Here is a 21274-nt window from a genome sequence, read left to right as displayed (position 1 = left end):
GGCCTTGCTCAGTGGGTTAAGGATCCCTGGCCTTGCTCAGTGGGTTAAGGATCTCACGTTGCCGTGAGCTGAGGTGCAGGTAGCAGACGCAGCTCGGATCCTGTGTTGCTGTGGCTCTGGCGTAGGCTGGTGGCTACAGCTCCAATTGGACCCCTAGCCTGGGAACCTCCATATGCTGTGGGAGCGGCCCTAGAAAAGGCAAAAAGACCAAAAAAAAAAAAAAAAGCTTCAGCTTTTAAAGAACACACTTTGCCCTGTTTACCTTCCCCACTGAATTTATACAGCTTCCAGAACCATCCCATATTCCTAAGGTTTCCCACCAATGTGGTACTACTCCTTTGGCTCCATCCCTCTCCGAGTAGTGCTCTGTGCTTCGTTTTTTTGTTTTTTGTTTTTTTTTTTATTCTGTTCATCAAAACTTCCCTGTCCTTTGTCCTATTCTTGCAGGGTCTTGTTACAAAAGTTACCTAATTTAATAAAATAATTGTAGTAGGAAATCAATAATTCCTTCTCTTCAGTATTTGATTGGAAAGTCTATTGCTAGGAGTACTCAAAACCCTGGGAACCAAGAACGCTATGTCATTCTTGGACAATTCTCTTCCAGATGTTGACTCTGACAAGTTATTTTACCCCCAGTGAATCATGAGAGGGACAATCACTCTTACAAAGCACCAGAATGAAGTGGGAGGGAAGGACAACCTAGGCAAAATTTAGATTGGCTAAAATGTATTTTCAGTTTGGAAATCTATTGTTAATTTGCACAACATGTTCTGATGGCAAAATGACTTCCTAAATTTGAACTTGAAGTTGACACAGAGAGAAGCAATCTGATACCTCTGTTGCAACCAGCCTATTTTCAACAGTCAGAAAAACAAACTCAAATAAAATGTATCTCTGAGTTTTTGATAGGGTACCGCTGAAAGACTGACATCACTTTTTCTTTTCTTATGCTTTTAATGCTCTATGAAACCACTTTCTGGGAATTGTGCTCCTTTACTTATTATGACTATGGAAGGCATATAGATCTCACAGGGATCCCTCAATGTCTGGAAATTTGCAGTTTCTGATAAGAGCTGGAAATTTCTATTTTAAGTGGAGGTTTGGTAAGCAGCCGTGATAAATGTTTACTAAATTGATTTGATTGCTGCTGATTTCCATATTCTGCTTTTGAGTTGAAGCTTAAATATTTGACAACTTTAGAATGTGGAATTCACAACCAACAAATAAAGAAGCCATTTTTGAAAATTTCTCCAACATTTTAAAAAACAGTAATAAGCATTTTGAATTTATGGAAGGCATTTGTTTCAACAAACTGGGCTGTGGTCTCAAATGGGAAGACGATTTCTGATAACTGGATGTCTTAGCTATGTCACTTTTATGATAAAAAGTGATATAATCTTTTAGGTATCTTTTGCCAAGAAAAGAACTACAGAGTAATGCTAAGTTGGAATAGACTACTTGGTAAATGATTCTTCAAAATGCAAATGCTTACAGGTAGTATTCTTTTAATAAATTAACTGGTAAAATAGGAACATACATATCGCTGTGGCTATATAAGTTGCATTATTTGCAAGGCCCAAACAAGAAAATAAAAAAGAGGAGTTCCCATCGTGGCTCAGTGGCTAACAAATCTGACTACGAACCATGAGGTTGCGGGTTTGATCCCTGGCCTTGCTCAGTGGGTTAAGGATCCAACATTGCTGTGAGCGATGGTGTGGGTCGCAGACGTGGCTCGGATCCCGAGTTGCTGTGACTGTGGTATAGGCTGGTGGCTACAGCTCTGATTAAACCCCAAGCCTGGGAACCTCCACATGCCGCGGGAGTGGCCCTAGAAAAGTCGAAAAGACAAAAAAAGAAAAGAAAAGAAAAAAGAGATGAGTCAAGATGACTTGTTTGTTATCAGTGAATTAAAATGTATTATAAAGATAATGTGTATATATATATATATATATATATAGTCTTTTCTAGGGCCACACCTGTGGCATATGGATGTTCCCAGGCTAGGGGTCTAATTGGAGCTGTAGCCACCAGCCTACACCACAGCCACAGCAACTCAGGATCCGAGCCGCGTCTGTGACCCACACCACAGCTCACGGCAATGCCGGATCCCTAACCCACTGAGCAAGGCCAGGGATCAAACCCACAACCTCATGGTTCTTAGTCGGATTTGTTAACCACTGAGCCATGACGGGAATTCCTAGTGAGTATATTTTTTTTAATACACCTATTTCAGGTCCTATCTCCTGCAAAGCAGACATCAAGTGAGAATTAGCAGGGCAAGAAATTTATTAGGGATAAGGCCTATGAAAGATAAAGAGAAGAGAACAGAAGTTAGTCTGTGATGAAGGTCTGACACCTGTGAGAGGAGAGAGAAGAACAGAAAATTGATTAGGAAGAACTTTGGGCTGTCCCATGGTTCTGAGAAAGTCTTGGCCTTTGCAATGGGCACTGTGATACAAAGATTGCCAAGAGAGGGGTTCTGTGTTTATTACTGAAACTTGGGACTGTTCACCTGATGACCTAACTGCAAAGCCAATTCACTGACATTGGGTCGTGGTGAAGGAAAGAGTTTGCTGCAAGGCACCCCATGTAGATCCAATTAAGAAGAATGGGCAGCTCATATTCAAATGACCTTAACTCCTCAGTGATTTTCAGGAAAGGGTTTTTTGTTTTTTGGTCTTTTTAGGGTGGCACCTGTGGCATAAGGAATTTCCCAGGCCAGGGGTCAAACCGGAGTTGCAGCTGCCAGCCTACACTACACCCACAGCAATGCCAGATCCAAGCTGCATCTTTGACCTACACCACAGCTCACGGCAACAGGATCCTTAACCCACTGAGTGAGGCCAGGGGTCAAACCCCCTTCCTCATGGATACTAGTTGGGTTTGTTACTGCTGAGCCACAACAGGAACTCCCAGGGAAGGGTTTTTAAAGGCAGTTTGAGGGAGAGGGTTGAGAGGTCTGTAATCATCTCACGCTCAATTCTCTGACTGCTGGTGGTGAGGAAACAGGTTGATGTTTCACGAATCTCAGTTATCAGGCTTCTGGTTCCAACTGGTTTGGGGTCTATGAGCTGGTGGTCAGCATACAGTTAATTTTCTCCAGCTGGTGGGGTTTTCGCATCTGCAAAGCAACTCAAGTATATGGCTCAGGATATTATCTATAGGCGAGGAAGGAAAGGTATTCAGCTTTGTTTTATGGCTAAACTATCATAATTTTGTCTTGCATAACTGTTTTCTTTTGTTTCTGCATTTTCTCACTTCTCTGATTAAATTTGCTCTTTAGAACTCAGAGATGGTGTAGAAGGCTAAAGCTTTTCTACAAACAAGAGTTGGGGAGAGGAGTTCCTGTTGTGGTGCAGCAGAAATGAATCTGACCAATATCCGTGAGAACTTGGGTTTGATTCATGGCCCCACTCAGTGGGTTAAGGATCTGGTGTTGCCATAAACTGGTGTAGGTGGTAGATATAGCTCAGATCCAGAGTGGCTGTGGCTGTGGCCGGCAGCTGTAGCTCCGATTTGTACCCCAAGCCTGGGAACTTCTATAGGCCACAGGTGCGGTTATAAAAACAAGAAAAAAAAAAAAACAAAACAGGTGGGCTGAGAAGTTCCTGCTATGGAGCGGCAGAAATGAATCCGACTAGGAACCATGAGGTTGCAAGTTTGATCCCTGGCCTTGCTCAGTGGGTTGAGGGTCGGACATTGCTGTGAACTGTGGAATAGGTCACATACGTGGCTTGGATCTGGCGTGGCTGTGGCATAGGCCAGCAGCTGCAGCTCCGATTCAACCCCTAGCCTAGGAACTTCCACGTGCCGAGGGTGCAGCCCTAAAAAGACAAAAAAAAAAAAAAAAAGGTGGGCTGAAATCTTTCTATACTGAGTTTTTGATTTCTTATTACGAATGTACATAATATAAGGGAAAAAGAATTGTGTGGAACTCAGGTGAGGATTATTGATGTTTCCTTATTTAAAATGATATTTTTCTTTATAATATATTGAATTTTTATCTACGAGGACATTAAATTTTTACAGTGATGATCTTGTGAAATAAAATAACACTTGTTTTTTTTTTGCTCTTTTAGGGTCCCACCCCTACATATGGAAGTTCCCAGGGTAGGGGCTGAATCAGAGCCAGAGCTGCTGGCCTACTCCACAGCCACAGCAACACAGGATCTGTGCTGCGGCTCACAGCCCATGGCAATGAGGATCCTTGATCCACTGAGCAAGGTCAGGGATCTAACCTGCATCCTCATGGATACTAGTTTGGGAACTCCAAAATAACACTTCTAATATTTGTCTACTACATGTGCGAACTTTTCTACTTGATATTTTGTCATTTTCAGTAGCTTGTGTCTTTCCTGAATACCACCCTTAACAGTATGTTACATGAAGAATTTGGAAACATACAAGCATAAGTAGAGTCAAGCCTTTTGTAACATAATTCCCACACACAGGTGCAAAGCTGTAATACAGCCCAGGAGTTCAGGAGCAGATAGAACTATTCTGAAACATTTGATGAGAGTAAACCCTACTGAACTATAGATGCTTTTGTTGGCATTACAGCTGTTGTGATCTGCAAAATCTTAAACTTTTGTTGCAGCAAATTAAATAATATCTAAGGAGTTAGCTTAGTTTTGATCCTGTGACTCAAGATTAAAAAATTAAACACTTCTATGCTCAGTGTTTACAAATTAATTTCCTTTAACTTTTCAGAATATTTTTCACTTCCACAAGAAAAGAATGACAAGGAGTTCTCGTTGTGGCTCAGTGGTTAACGAATCCGACTAGGAACCATGAGGTTGCGGGTTCGATCCCTGGCCTTGCTCAGTGGGTTAAGCATCTGACATTACCGTGAGCTGTGGTATAGGCTGTAGATGCGGCTCGGATCTGGCGTTGCTGTGGCTGTGGCATAGGCCAGTGGCTACAGCTCCAATTAGACCCCTAGCCTGGCAATCTCCATATGCCTCAGGAGCAGCCCTAGAAAAGGCAAAAAGACACAAAAAGGAAAAAAAAAAAGAAAAAGAAAAAAGAAAAGAATGACAAAAATGTCACATATTAAATAGTGCCATCTTCCTATGATTCCAGTTTTGGAGAAATCTTCAAAGAACAGTAACCTTTAGAAAGATGTTTATCTACTTGCAAGGAACATAATACCCCAAGAGAGTTTCTGGACTGTTCCCTAATTTGTTGGACTTTTACCAAATTTCCTGCATATGCTCGTGTACTCATACTTAATTAGTCATAATTCTGCATTAGAAAAAGTTCATTTTAAGAGGAGCACAACAACTGTGATATCTTTGGAACTTAAAAATATCTAGTCTAGGATTTCCTTAAGCTTGTCATCTGTTTCCTCATTTCAAAACATGAAACAGTGTTAGGCTGTTTTTTAAAAATGTTAGGTTTGTTTTGCAAATACAGGAAAAGCCACACTTCCTAATTTGCTTAGATAGGTGCCCACATAATTTGGAATTATATCAACTCCGGTAAGCACAGTTGTAACAATAGGAATGAGCACAGGGATGTGTGGGCATACATGCAGATGCCTCTGTGGGCTTGGGGTATGAGTGTATATATGTAACGTGATACAGGATTTTAGAGAATCAGTGTGAAAGCCAATTCATTCTTTAAATATTAAGACAGAGAGACTGAACCAAAGGGAACATACCTGGTTCTGCTAAGCACATTTTTTCTCTTTTAGTCATTGATTAACCTATTTCCCCTAACTGGAAAAGTGATAGTATTTTTCCATTCTTTAAATCCTTGTGGAGTTCCTGTCATGGCTCAGCGGTAAAGAACCCAACTAGCGTCCATGAGGATGCAAGTTCGATCCTTGGCCTTGCTCAGGATCTGGCGTTGCCATGAGATATGGTGTAGGTCACAGATGTGGCTTGGATCACACAGTGTTGCTATAGCCATGGTGTAGGCTGGCAGCTGCAGCTCTGATTCAACCCCCTAGCCTGGGAACTTCCATATGCCAAGAAAGCAGCCCTAAAAAAAAAAAAGGAAAAAAATCCTTGAGTTAGGATTCCTTCATAAGAACATTTTTCTTAGTGCATGATATTTCCTAAAATAGTGTTTTAAAATGAGTTACACAGTCATTCAGTCTTTTAGATACTTAATAGCTGCTTATCGTAACTGGTACTAAAACAATGGACTAGAGATATAGCTCAATATTCTATTCTAGGGAGTTCCCATCATGGCTCAGTGAAAGCGAATCTGACTAACATCCATGAGGACGCAGGTTTGATCCCTGGCCTCACTCACTGGGTTAAGGATCTGGTGTTGTCATGAGCTTGGCGTAGATTGCAGACATGGCTCAGGTTTGGCATTGCTGTGGCTGTGGTGTAGGCTGGCAGCTGCAGCTCCGTTTCAATCCCTAGCCTGGGAACCTCCATATGCCGTGGCTGCAGACCTAAAAAAAAAAAGACAAAAATAAAAATTCTATTCTATATTGGAATTTCCCTTATAATAACTGTGATAAATGGTCAGTCTTTCTGTTGTTCTCTTAGTTAAGAGAATGTGTGGGAAAGCACCTTGAACTGTTTTCTGGTACAGTTAGCTTGGTTGCTAAAAACATTTTTAATGAAGAAATTTTACTAGTCAGTAATCATTAACTTTATTCAAAGATTTACCAAAAGGGTCTTTTGTTCTTGATGGTTTATATGTTTTACTGATTATGTGAGTAAAATATTTTTCTTTTTTATACACCCAAACAAAACAGAAAGTTGAAGCACATTATAATTCCACTTCTCAGTAATAGTTCTCAGTACTAGTTACTGAAAAAATAAATAAATAAAATGGGAAAAGCTGACACTAGTATTTTTCATTGAAACAAAAATTTATTGTTTACGTAGACAGGCGCAGACAGAGCAGCAGGATATAAATTTGATATTTAGTGAATATTTGTCATTCAAGGAATAACTAATTCCATTTTTTTGGGAAAAGGAACAATCACATTCTTTATGAGATGGGAAGAAAATTAGGTACTCATAAATAATGAAGATAGTTTCAATTTATTAGCAAGATGTATGCAAGAGGATTGCCTATTGTAAGCGAAGCATTACAAGCAAGTGTTGGAGAACATGCCAAATTATTCAAAATTGATGAAATGTGTTTCAAAGCAATGGGAGGCCAGCACGACCAATTCATACATCTCACAAGACCATTTTTAAGGCATGGTGTCAAAGTTTAATTGGCAGCAATTTTTCTTTCTTGCTTGCCTATAAAATAATAATGATCATTTTTTACTATCTCCAATGGCTAAGACTAAATGAACTACAGTATCAACAATGAATAGTAGGTACTGTGCTGAAGACTTTATACAAATTTTCTACAAGGAGTTCCCGTTGTGGCTCAGCAGTAATGAGCCTGACTAGTACGTGTGAGGGTGAGGGTTTGATCCTTGGCCTCTCTCAGTGGGTTAAAGGATCCAGCACTGCCATAAGCTGTGGTATAGGTCACAGATGCCGCTGGGATCTGACGTTGCTGTGACTGTGGCATAGGCCGACAGTTGCAGCTCTAAACTGAAACCTAGCCTGAGAACCTCCATAAGCTGTGAGTGAGAACCTAAAAATAAAATAAATAAATAAATTTCTGCATATGTTTTCTAATTGAATTTTTAAAAATAGACTTTTTTAGAACAGTTTTAAATTTATAGAAAATTGCAAACATAGTACAGAAATTTTTTATATCTCCTAGTATGGTACCTTTGCCACAATTAATGAATCAGTGTTAATGTATTATTACTACCTAAAGTCCATGGCTTATTCAGATTCCCTTAGTTTTTACCTAGAGTTTGGTTTTTTTCCCCTGTTCCAGAATCCCACCCAGGATACCACAATACATTTATTTGTCATGTCTTATTTGGCTTAGCTTCTTGGCTACGACAGTTTCTCAGGCTTCTCTTTTATTTATTTATTTTTTGTCTTTTGTCTTTTTAGGGCCACACCCACAGTCTATGGAGGTTCCCAGGCTAGGGTTCGAATCAGAGCTACAGCTGCCAGCCTACAGCACAGTTCACGGCAACGCCGGATCCTCAACCCACTGAGCAAGGGCAGGGACCGAACCCACAACCTCATGGTTCCTAGTCGGATTCGTTTCTGCTGCTCCACGACGGGAACTCCTCTCAGGCGTTTCATATTTCTGACAACCTTGAGGGGTTGAGGAGCACTTGCAGATCATTTTGTAGGATGCATCTCTTTTGGAACATGTCTGGTGATTTCTTTTTTTTTTTTTTTAACGATTAGACTGGTGTTACGGATTTGGGGGAGGAAAACCACAGAGATAAAGAGACATTTTCATTATATCAGCGGCACCTAGTATCCATACGGTTTATCACTGTTGACATTGACCTTGTTCACTTGGATGAGACAGCATTTGTTAGGTTTCTCTACTGCAAGGTTATTCTTCCCCTCCCTCCCACCTTTTGATACTGTCCTCTTTGGAAGGAAGTCAGTATGTTCAGACCACATTTAAGGAGGGGGGTGGGTTACAGTCAATTTTCTTGACAATGGAATATCTCTATACATTTTTGGAAATTCTTCTGCATGGGAGATTTGCTTCTACGCTGCCATTTGTTTATTTATTCAATTATTCATTTATATCAGCATAGATGCAAATATTTATTTTATACTTTGAGTTACGGTCCAATACTATATTATTTATATTGTTGCTTTTTTCCCTCCGCAAATTCAAACCTATAATCTTCTTATTGTATGAAATTGTGGCTTTTCCATTTCTTTTTTTTTTACTTTTAATGACTTTTATTTTTCACATTATAGTTGTTTTACAGTGTTCTGTCAGTTTTCTACTGTACAGCAAGGTGACCCAGTCACACCCATATGTGTATATATATACATATATATATATATATATTCTTTTTCTCACATTATCCTCCATCATGTTCCATCACAAGTGACTAGATAGAGTTCCCTGTGCTGTACAGCAGGATCTCATTGCTTATCCATTCCAAATGCAATAGTTTGTATCTATTAACCCTGGGCTCCCAGTCCATCCCACTCCCTCCGCCCACCCCCTTGGCAACCACAAGTCTATTCTATATTTTGTTGCTTAAAATGTTCCAGATTTGTCCATTGAGAGCTCTCTCACTTGGTTCTTGTGTCCCTTTGACACACTCCATATCAACGTAGGTTTTGTTTTGTTTTTTGGCTGTGCCTGAGGAATGCAGAAGTTCCACGGCCAGGTATTGAACCTGCACCACAGCAGTGACCTGAGCCACAGCAGTGACAATGCTAGATCCTTAACCTACTGAGGCACTAGGGAACTCCTGTGGTTGATATTTAATTCCCTTCTTTACTTCCTGGCATCTAATTGAATTCTTATAATTCTATAAGATAGGCATTATTATCTCCTTAATTACAGGTGACAAAATTGAGGCTTAAAGAGATGAAATGGCTTGGCCAAGGTCACAAAAGAAGCAAAGTAAGTTTGTTTGTTTTGCTTTATAGGGCTGAGCAGTTGCAGCATATGGAAATTCCCCGTCTGGGTGTCGAATTGGAGTTACAGAAGCTAGCCTACACCCACAGCCACAGCCATGCCAGATCAGAGCCATGTCCATGACCTACACCACAGCTCGAGGCAACGCCAGATCCTCAACTCACTGAGTGAGGCCAGGGATTGAACCTGCATCCTCATGGATACTAGATCCTTTTCCACTGCACCACAGTGGGAACTCCCTGTCTGAAAGTTTTAATAACATTTTTTTTTTCTTTTCAGGGCCCCACCTGTGGCATATGGAAGTTCTCAGGCTCGGGGTCAAATTAGAGCCACAGCCGACAACCTATACCACAGCCACAGCAACTCCAGATCTGAGCCACATCTGCGACCTATACCACAGTTCACTACAATGCTGGATCCTTAACCCAATGAGGGAGCCCAAGAATTGAACCCTTGTCCTCACAGATGCTATTTGGGTGTGTTAACTGCTGAGCCATGACGGGAACTCCCTAACTAAACATTCTTGTTTTTTTGTTTTTTTTTTTTTTTTGCTATTTCTTGGGCCGCTCCCGCGGCATATGGAGGTTCCCAGGCTAGGGGTCGAATCGGAGCTGTAGCCACTGGCCTACGCCAGAGCCACAGCAACACTGGATCCGAGCCACGTCTGCAACCTACACCACAGCTCACAGCAACACCAGATCTGAGCCACGTCTGCAACCTACACCACAGCTCACGGCAACGCCGGATCGTTAACCCACTGAGCAAGGGCAGGGACCGAACCCGCAACCTCATGGTTCCTAGTCGGATTCGTTAACCACTGTGCCACGACGGGAACTCCACATTCTTAATCCTTTAGATTTACCTAAACTTTTTTTTCTTTTTTCTTCCAGTTTTGTTGATATATAATTGACATACAGCTCTCTATATAAGTTTAAGGTGTACAGCATAGTGATTTGACTCACCTAACACCATGAAGTTATTATCACAAGAAGTTTCGTGAACATTCATCATCACCTATAGATACAAAGAAAAGAGAAACATTTTTCCTTATAATGAGAATTCTTAGGATTTACTCTCTTAACCTTCATATACAACACAGAGCAGTGTTAATTATATTCATCGTGCTGTACATTACATCACTAATTTATCTTATAAACAGAAGTTTGCACATTTTGACCACCTTCATCCAAGATAGTCACCTAACCTTTCCACTGAGCCCACCATATACTGGGTTTGCATAATCTGTCTCATTGAATCCTCAGCTTCTTTGCAGGGTAGGCACTGATGTCTCAAATCCAAAGACAAGGAAAAAGACTCAGGAAGGTATGAAATGTGACTAGAGTCATACAGTTAACTTAGTGGTCTCCCGATTCCTCCTTGTCCAGCCTCCTTTTGCCACTTCCTGGGAGGGTTAGAGGACAAGAAAGGGAGGGTGGAGTTCCTGTCGAGGCTCAGCAGAAAAGAATCTGGTTCGTATCCATGAGGACGCAAGTTGGATCCCTGGCCTTGCTCAGTGGGTTAAGGACCCAGTGTTGCAATGAGCTGTGGTGTAGGTGGTGGATGTGGCTTGGATCCGAGGTTGCTGTGTCTGTGGCGTAGGCCAGCAGCTATGGCTCCAGTTCGACCCCTAACCTGGGAACCTCCATATGCCTTGGGTGCGGCCCTAAAAAGACAAAAAAAAAAAAAAAAAAAAAGAAAGGAAGGGTGTATCAGCAGGGCTGCTGGGGGGACTCATAGGGGGACAGGGGGCATGAGTCACTCTGCAAACATCACACATTTATATGCTTATTATGATGCCTTTCAGATTTATGGGAGGATAGTGTGCTGCCTTAACAAAATTGGTATAGTAAGCCAATTTTCTTTTTTTTTCTTTTTGCTTTTTTAAGGGCCATCTGCAGCAAAATGGAAGTTCCCAGGGTAAGGGTCGAATTGGAGCTGCAGCTGCTGGTGTACACCACAGTCACAGCAACATGGGATCTGAGCCGTGTCTTTGACCTACATCATAGCTAGGGGCAACACTGGATCCTTAACCCACTGACTGAGGCCAGGGATTGGATCTGCATCCTCATGGATTCTAACTGGGCTCATAACCCACCAAGCCACAACAGGTACTCCTGATATAGTAAGACAATCTTCTGACTGATGGAAGCAAAATGTCATGAGAATAAGTGTCTTCTAGTTCCATCAAAGGTTTTATTTGGGCTATTGGCCACCTTGTCTATTTTGAAGCATAAAATTAAAAAGTACATTTTAAATAGCATACTTTCCCTAGGATTAAACTTGAATTTCCTTGGGGGGGGGGATGGATGTCTTGATCAAAGAAAGAAGAAGGAATTTTGATGGTAGAGATCTTGGGTTGCTGGATGGGGATAGGAGTGTCGCTGGGGGCCCTTTTGGCAGCCAGAGCATAATCTGAAGCAGTCTGAAGGGAGTGTCTTTGAACAGAGGAGGGAGGAGTCCAGATGTGTCGGGCAATGTAATGTAAGCGATGTCACAAGTAAGTAGGGAAAAAGCACCGAGGAAGTAAGGAGAGTACCAGTGGGACCTCACAACATCCTCTAGACTCAATGCTCTGTAAAGTCTTAAAGGAGGGTTGTCCTCCTGCATGTTCCATAGTAGTGCCCTGGGACAGCAGTTCCCTTTTTCGTATCCCCTAGAAGAGCCACAGTGACACATCTGCAGAGTAGGTCGTGGATGTATGAGGACAGACTGTCACTGAGAGAATTCTTCAACGCCTCAAGTTTCCCTAACTCAGAGCAATACTCAGAGCAGTCAAGGTTTTTGCTGTAGTTTGTTGCCATTGGTATGTGGCTATGCGTGACTTTTGTCAGGTGAGCACAGTTTCTCCTGGATGATCCTTGCATATGTCCTCACGTGTTCCACTACAGAGCGGGTGAGCTCAGAAAGGATGGGTGGGTCACTTACCATCTGGAGTCAGGCAGTCAATACTGAATATGGAAGGACTGGGCTGTTTCTCTAGGTATAAAAAAGAAGGAAGAGTATAAAGATAAAGCAGGGAATATTCCCATTCCTATTTTGGGAATAAAGTCATCATGATAAATCAAATGGGTTGATTGAAACAAGAGGACTGGACCTGTACAAACTCCGGTAAGGAATGAAACCTCCTTGAGCCTCCAGTCTCACCTACCTGAATCTCTTGTTTTTTCATCTGTAAGAGGAGGATGTGGGTGGGGAGTGCCTGTCATGGCTCAGTGTTAATGAACTCAACTAGAATCCACGAGGATGGGGGTTTGACCCCTGGCTTTGCTCAGTGGGTTGAGGATCCAGTGTTGCTGTGAGCTGTGATGTAGGTTGCACACGCAGCCCCGATGTGTGGCTGTGGCTCTGGCATAGGCCGTCAGCTGTAGCTCCAGTTTGAGCCCTAGCCTGAGAACTTCCCTATGCCGTGGTGCGGCCCTAAAAAAAAAATAAAAAACATTAAAAAAACTTAAAAAAGGAGAATGTGGGACCTCGATGAACTCGAATGACTCTTCTCTGCATATTATTTTAGTGGATTATGACTTCTACTTTCCTTTTAGCCCTTAATGTTTGTCAGATTCATGAGTCGATGCTGCGACCTGACAGGAACACGGTCCTTAATTTGAACTCATCCCAAGGGGTGATCTCCTTTTTGCCTACAGGTTTTATAAAAAATATGCATTTGGTGAGAATCTGTGATTTGGGGTAGATACTTCAGGCCAGAGAGCTTGCGTACAAATCTAGCTCCATCATTTATGGTGTAACTTTGGACAAGATTCCTCATCTCTCTGTGATTAAAATCCCTCGTCTGTAAAATGAGGATAGTGATCGTCATCCTTGAGCAAATAAATAAAAGCATTCAGGACAGTGCCTGGCAAATGGGAGGACCTAAAAAGTATCTGTGGGGTGCACAAATATTGCCTAAGGATAGTATGTTCAATCAATGCTTTTTGTTTTGTTTTGCTTTGTTTTGGCTGCACCCAAGGCATGTGGACGTTCCTGGGCTAGGGATCAAATTCACACGGCAGTTGTGGCAACGTCTGATCCTTAACTCACTGCGTCACACAGGAGCTTCCAGTCAAAGCTTTTTGGAGGAGTGAATATTTAACTTTGAAGGATGGAAAGGATTTCAATAATGGGAGGGCAACATTGACTACAAATGACATGAGCATGGAGAAATAAAGGTCATCTTTGGCTATGATTTGGGGGGGTCATAGGGTTATAGGAAAAATGGCTAAAAAAGGTATTACGGAGTCCAAATGCAGGGTGCTTCAACAGCCAAATTAAGAAATATCGATATTTTTAGTAGGTGAAACAGTCTAAAGTTTTGTGAACGAGGAAGTGTCAAGATCAAAACAAGATTGATGGTGTATTTTATCTGCCTGTTTTGCATTTCCTTAGTTTAAATATTTTTCTTTCTAATATAAAAACTATGCTACTCCATTAAATTGCATCATTAGTACATTTAACTTCCGAGAATTAAACTCCAGAAGCTCTGGAGAGAGTGGAAAATGTAAACAGTGTCTATGCCGGCCGGCTTTTCCACTCCAGAAAGTGATGCAATGGATTCAATCAAACCTGAAAGAGAGACTTGCATTTTGGCAAGACCTATGGAAATAATGTGCCAAGAATTTTAAGGATTCTTCAGCCAAGGAGATATCAATTGGGTGTCAGATGAGTAGGTGTGTTAATGTCTTCACCATCCTGGAGGAAGAAATTAAAGATTTAACAGAAAAACTAACAAAGAGAGTGATTGCTAAACTTCATCTTAAGAAGACGATGAAACTGAAAGAACCAACAATTTATAGTCTTAATAAATTCTTGAAGAAGTGGAACACATGACAAATTTACTTGATGACTATCTAAAATGTAGCAGATCATTAATATGCACATATTACTGGACAGGGTTATTTACACAAAATAATGCTTACTCTACCTTACAGGCAATTGGGATAATTTTCAAGGATGTATTTTCCTACATGAGGTTTTCTTTCTCTTTTTTTTTTGTCTTTTTGCCTTTTCTAGAGCCGCACCTAGGTTCCCAGGCTGGGGGTCTAATTGGAGCTGTAGCTGCCAAGCCTACGCCAGAGCTACAGCAACTCAGGATCTGAGCTGAGTCTGCAAACTACACCACAGCTCACGGCAATGCCGGATCCTTAACCCACTGAGCAATACCAGGGATCGAACCCTCAACCTCATGGTTCCTAGTCGGATTCGTTAACCACTGAGCCATGATGGGAACTCCCAGACTTTTTTTTTTTTTTTTTTTTTTTAAAGCCACACCCGTGACATATGGGAGTTCCCAGGCTAGGGGTCATATCAGAGCTGCAGCTGCTGGCCTACACCACAAGCATAGCAACACCATATTTGAGCTGTATCTGTGACCTACACTACAGGTGTGGCAACACCTGATTCTTAACCCACTGAGCTTGAGGCCAGGGTTCAAACCCTCGCCCTCATGGATACCAGTTGGGTTTTTAACCCTCTGAGCGGCAAGGAACTCCTACATGAGATTTCTGAGCTGACTGGATTACCAGCTCCCAAATCAAGATGAGATTTGTGAATTCCAGATTAAAATGAGAATATTTTTATCTGTATTTCGTGGGAGCCATTTCCTTCCTTCCTTTCTTTCTTGAAAGGAAAATAGTTCTACAAAGAGCTACACTGAGTTACTAGAGGGGGCCTTTCAGTTACGCAAATGTAGGTAGGAGTGAGACACTCCAGAACATTTTCTCCATTCCAGCTGCCCAGGTACACAAAGCTGATCTCTAGGGAGAAGGTAGATGATTTGCATAAAGGGGCCAGCCAGGTGCTTGGGAAGGGAGGAGAGAGATGCTCCCTGCTGAATCTCTTCTCTTAGAGATTTGTAGTTGGGAGCTCTTTCTGTGACTAGGTCCTCCTCTTTCCACACCCAGTCAAGGCAGAAGAGGGAGGATACCTCGGGTCTGGAGAAAAATGGCAGCCAGAGCAACAAATCCCTACTTTCTTTGAGGAAGGGGAGTGTGGGTTGATAATTTAGGTTCTGTGACAAAATTCCAAGGTCTCTCTTGGAGAAGTATCAGCATCATCTGCTAAGGCTGTGGAGGGCTGTTTCTCCATATTGACACCTATTGGTGGTAAATGAGGAGTAAGGGCAGTGATGAACCTAAGGGAAGTGGGAAGACTGTCTTCCTTTGAATGGAATAATTTGGGGGTGTGGGGGTTGGAGAAAGACCAGAGAGAGAGAGAGAGGTCTTTCATTTCACATCTGAGTGACCTTAAACAACTGGGACTGTTTGCCATTTATGGAGTGTTTCATACCGCTTACACAGAAAATGCATTTGTTTATTTTACAGTTATTTATTAAGTTATTTTTGTATCCCAGACAGCGATCTAGGCCCTGGGAACAAAGCAGCCAACAAAACAGACAAAAATTCCTGCCCTCCAGAAGCTTACTTTCTGGGTTGGGTGAGGAGGGGGAGGGCAGGACGGAAAACCTCTAAAATGGTATCTTAGGTGGTGGTGAGACCCAAGGATAAAGGTAAAAATGAGGAGTTTATGTGTATGGATAGGTAGTTATTGCTGAGGAAGGCTTCGCTGAGAAGGTAAATTTGACTAAGAACCCGACAAAGAGGTGGGGCAGGTGGATGCTTTAGGGGGTGCTCCAGGCTCAGAGGGTGATCAGGTACCTCAGGAGGGAGAGTGACTAGACCTTTGAAAGACTGGCTGGAGTGAGGAGACAGAAGGTGGGGAGTTAAGTTTCTTGTGGGCCTTATAGACCATTTTAGGTCCACTGTAAGGCTCTTAGTTTTTCTCTGCATGAGATTGGAAGGAAATTTTAAAAAATACAGAAATGTGGGAAGAAGGAAAATAGATGGTTTCCCCACCCAAGGCCAATGGCTTCTTTGATCACTCTGTGCCTCTCCTTAAATCCTTCCTTTGCTAGTAGAATAAAGTCCTAAATCCCAAGCTGGATCTTGCTTCTTCCTCTACCCTCATCTGCTTCTGATTTATCCCTTCACTCTGACTAAAAACAATCAGTTTCTCAAATTTCTACTATCACTTTTTTTTTTCTTTTCTTTTTGTCTTTTGTCATTTAAAAGACACATGGAGGTTCCCTGACACATGGAGGTTACCAGGCTAGGGGTCTAATCGGAGCTGTAGCTGCCAGCCTATGCCTCAGCCACAGCAATGCCAGATCCAAGCCGCATCTGCAACCTACACCACAGTTCAGGGACAACGCTGGATCCTTAACCCACCGAGTAAGGCCAGGGATCAAACCCAAAACCTCATGGTTCCTAGTTGGATTCGTTTCTGCTGAGCCATGACGGGAACTCCTATCACTTTCTTTTTCTAAACCACTTTTGCGTAGATCTTATCTTCTGCCCTCAAGTGTTCTCTCTTTGGGTGAATTCCTACACAGCTTTAGATCTCAACATTAATTTACTCTTTCAACCTGTGTAGATGCACATAGTCCTGTGCTGGGGAAGTCTCCAGGATTGGTTTAATGCTCTTCTGTCACCACTTTGAAATATTTAATAATTTCTAACAAGGGGACCTGCTTTTTCATTTTGCACTGGGCCAAGTCCTGTCTGTAGCTGGTCCTGTTGATGATCTACTGGGTACCACTGCCTTGGTGCTGAGGATACAATAGAGCACAAAACAAATGTGCTCTCTACTTTTGCAGAGCTTTCATACTAGTGGAAGAGGTAGACATTAATCAAGCAACCAGAAAATAAATAAAATGGCAGCTGAGAAAAATGCTACAAAGGAAAGCTACATGGGAATATGGCTTAGTCAGAGGAGTCAGGAGATTCTTCCCTGAGGAAGTGAGTGTTTAGCTGAGTCCTGAGAAATGAACCAGACTTTCCGTGGTTTCCCCACCTTCCCATTTGATTAGGTCCTCCTGTTCTGTTTCCTTATTGCACCCTGCACTTCTCTTTTTTATAGTGCTTATCATTAGTACTAATTATTTGTATAATAGCCAACTTTCTCAAGAGAATATAAGCTCACAGTTTGCCTTCCTTTTCACCACTGTATTCTCAGATCGTAGCACAGTGCCTCTACATAGTATTTAAGTACTATTTTTTTGTTTTTATTGTCTGTTTGTTTTTGTCTTTTTGCCATTTCTAGGGCGGCTCCTGCAGCACACGGAGGTTCCCAGGCTAGGGGTCCAATCAGAGCTGTAGCCGCTGGCCTACACCAGAACCACAGCAACTTGGGATCTGAGCCTTGTCTGCAACCTACACCACAGCTCATGGCAACACCGGATCCTTAACCCACTGAGCAAGGCCAAGGATTGAACCCACAACTTCATGGTCCCTAGTCAGATTTGTTAACCACTGAGCCACGACGGGAACTCCCCAAATACTATTTTTGAATGAAAAGATACTTTTTTTCACATGCAATTTAGAAGTCTACATTAAAAAAACTTTACGCTGAAATATTCTCTTTTGCTTTTTTTTTTTTTTACAAAGTTCACATACTAGTTAAATCAGGACATTGACAAATTATCTGGATGGTGGTGTTCAGAATGGATTGGAGGAATTCTCTTGCGGCTGAGCAGGTTAAGGATCTGTCTTCACTGCAGTGGGCACAGCGTGCTTCTCTGGTGTGGATTTGATCTCTGGCCAAGGAATTTCCAACATGGGTGTACCCCCCCAATAATGAATTAGAGAGGGAAGAGACTGATGGTAAAGAGGTTAAGTTAGGACACAATAGGTATAAACGGGAAAAAAAAAAGACTTGAACTAATAGTGTTAGTTTGTCTAGCAACATTTGCTAAGGACTTAGTATAAATCAGTGTGTTGGGGACTCACAATACAATGATAAAAACAAATTTTTTTTTTTTTTTTTTGGTACAGGATCTCCTCCTGGAACTTGCGGTATATATAGTGCCAATGCCAAGGATAGAAAGTTAAAAAAAAAAAAATCCTTCGCCCTTTTCAGCTTCCTGCATATATGTAGCAGTGCCTTATGAGAATGGAAGCTTCCCATTAGAGGTGACCCAGATAAATGTTTTGCAAAAATTCTGAAGGTTTGAAGTTCTAGTTGAATATTTTCCTTGTTTCACTTACAGATTTTTCTATTATTGTCACTTTCTTCTTTGAGTCATGTTTTTATCCTTTTTTTGGTTCTTTTAACTATTGCTTTTTAAACAAGTCAGAAGTAACTAAATACTAAGTAAAAAGGAATGGCTAACATGCTGCTATCTCTCTGAGAGACAGACAGTTTTGTTTTTCTGTTTTGGCAAACTTTACAACTGGTTATCCTCCCTAAGTTGAAAACAACCTTCTTTTGAAAATGCTACTTCCAACTGCTTCAAGGCATACTATCCGTTTCCCTTAAAGGCATCCTTCAAAATACTCTTCTCCCAGCTTGCAAAGCAGCCCGGAGTCAAGGTGTAGAATTAAATACGCAGCAATTTGCCACGCCTTTTGCCCTGCCTCTACGGCTATAGAAAGTGTCTGGGGACTAATACCTGCGCAGTAGAGGCAAGCCTAATGAAGATTTTCTAAGAAACTAAGAGAGGGCACTTCCATTCCTCAGAGAAAGGTGTTCCCAAAACGTTAAACATTAATTCAGGACAGAAAGGAAGAGAAAAAAGGTATATTTAAAAAGATCAACTATGAATGATAAATATTTAGAAGGTCAGTTGTTTCCTAGGGAAAAGAAGTGCAGACCAGGGCTTGGCTATATAACCTTGGACAAGTCACCTGAAGTTTGATTCCGCGCCCTACTTTGGACCGAGGATCTCTATGGTTCTTTCATCCCTAAGATTCTATGGTTCTATGATTCCGTTGTTTGAGATGGGCCATTCTGTTGATTTCCTCGTTTCCAGGAGGGAGCTAACTAGTTAGTCTCTGGGAGTGGGACTGACTACCTTGATGGAGAATTACCAACGCAGAGGTGAGTGAACTTCATATGTATGTACGAGGGTTTGGAGTTCGAACCGTTGACCCTTTGGGATGGGCGAGCGGGTAGGACTTATTTTCGACTGGAATTGTTCACTGTATACATTTCCCCTTTCTTTATTATTAAACCTTTAAAAAAAAAGGAAAAAAACCGCCAAGAAACAGACCCTAAAGGGGTAGAAGGGGGAAACTATGATTACGGGATTTCGAAAGGCCTGTAAAATCCTGCTTCCGCATTTTCATCCTTTCTTTGGTGGTTAGGATCGTTCAAAAAATACACATATTTGGTGGAGCGGGCCCAAGAGTGAGATTCAGAACAGAAGAGGGGGCGTTGGCGGAGGCTGCTTTTGCTGGCGCGCTGGCGTGAGGGAGCTGCGGGTCGGACCCACGCCGGCCGCCAGGCGGGCTCGAAGCTACAAGGGCGCGGCTGCGGGCGGGCGGGCCCCTGGGAGGGGCTTCGCGGAGGCGCCGCGGCCCGAGCCGAGCTGGGCCGCCCGGGCTCCGCACGCAGAGCGGCCGGGCGGGCGGTGGCGCTGCGGAGGCGGCGACCGAGGCCGGCGGGCGCAGAGGAGGGGCCCGAGACTGGGGCGGCCGGCGGCAGCCGCCTCCGTGACGACTGCCGGCAGCGCGGCGAGCTGAGGATACCGAGCCGCGGGCCCCGCCGTCGCCGCCGCTCCCAGCTGTCTTCCTTCTCCTCGCCTGGCGTCAGGAATGGGCCTCAACCGCCGCGGGCCCCGCACCCCGCGCCGCCCGTAGGCCCCAGCAGTCGGAGGCCGGCCGGCCGGCCTCTGACCACCCCTCGCCCCAGCCGAGCCATCCCCACCCCATCTCCCTGGGAAAGAAGATGAGGGAGACGGGCCCGGCGCTCAGCAGCCAGAGCAGCAGCAGCAGCGGTCGGGGGAGGGTGTTTCGCCGTTTCTTCTTAGCCGCCAGGACAAGATGGCAGCGGCCGCGGAGAGGGGCTGAGCCCGGGCTGGGTGGTGCCGCCTGCTGAAGCGCCTGGCTCCCTGTCCCCGGCACGGCCCCGCACCCACCTCGGACATGCTCAGGGCTGCGGCCGCCCGACGAGGGGAGAGCGCAGGCCTCTAGGAAGGTAAGGGAACAGGGCGGGGGGCGTCCCATCCTGGGTTAGGGGCGGGGGAACTGGCTTCATTGGCCGCGCGTGCGGTCAAGGGGCCAGCGGACCTCTCCTCGGACCCCCGCCGGGCCCGGCATCCCCTGAGCGGCCCGCACCGGGCGCGCGAACTGCACCCCATCCGCGTTCTCCGCGCGCTCGTGCTCCGCGTGCTCGTGCTCCGCGTTTCCGCCCCGGCCCTCGCGGGGTGGCGGGTCCAGGCGTCTCCCTCGAGGCCCGGGCGCCCCCCCCTGCGAGGCCGCGGACGCGGGGCCGCGCGTGGTTCCTGCGTGCGGTGGCGCAGCCTCCGGGAAGCTGCGCTTGGGCTGGGCCAGGCCGGGCGGCCCCCCGCCGCCCCCTGCCAGGGTTGCGCAACGGCTCTTCCCAGCAACCGAAGTTTTGTTTAGTCCCACTGGGGGCCTCTTCCCTCACCGTAGCCTGGGCCGTCACTACGGAGACCTCTTGTCTTTCATTAAGGGGAACGAACACAAACACACGCACGCACGCAACTTGAGCGCCGCGGTCGATGGCTGCGTCCCGGGCTTTGTGGCCCAGTCCCCGGCGTCGCCGAGCGGCGGGTTTGGAGGGTGTCCACTCCGGGGACGTGAGTGCGTGTGATTGTTGGGGAGGAGAAATGTGATCCGTCGCTCCGCGTCCCCCGCCGCGGCCGGAGGAAGGCGTGGCGGCCGCGCGGCGGGTCTGTTGCCGGCTTCTCTCGTTACGGTGGCGGCCGTCCGCTTCCCTTCCCGGCGCTGGGAGAACTCGCGGAAAGACCTCGGAGGAGAGCTATGTCTGTTTTCCTGTCGAGAGGGAGAAGGCTGTTTTAAAATGGTAT

General features: G+C 44.1%; 1 protein-coding gene across 8 annotated transcripts in view; it reads left to right on the top strand.

Annotated features, from left to right (window-relative positions):
* Window positions 1–19891: 19891 nt before the first annotated feature.
* The window catches only part of HIPK3 (homeodomain interacting protein kinase 3), a 105790-nt gene continuing 104407 nt past the window's right edge, over window positions 19892–21274 (top strand). For 4 of the 8 annotated variants that reach the window (XM_021083205.2, XM_003122898.7, XM_005661035.4 and 1 more), the window contains exon 1: window positions 19892–20418. The gene's annotated coding sequence lies outside the window, so the exon portion shown is untranslated. Of the gene's footprint in view, window positions 20419–20903; window positions 21271–21274 lie in introns of those variants that run through there. The other 4 variants (XM_021083206.2, XM_021083203.2, XM_021083204.2 and 1 more) reach the window with 1 other exon arrangement.

This window comes from Sus scrofa, chromosome 2 (assembly GCF_054392235.1).
Source record: "Sus scrofa isolate SSC_HxYL_T2T_F1_AM1 chromosome 2, Sscrofa_HxYL_maternal_Yorkshire_Landrace_v2.0, whole genome shotgun sequence".
In the NCBI taxonomy this organism is placed as follows: Eukaryota; Metazoa; Chordata; class Mammalia; order Artiodactyla; family Suidae; genus Sus; species Sus scrofa.
The sequence above is the reverse complement of the archived record's forward strand: the minus strand, read 5'-3'. Positions and strand labels throughout refer to the sequence as shown.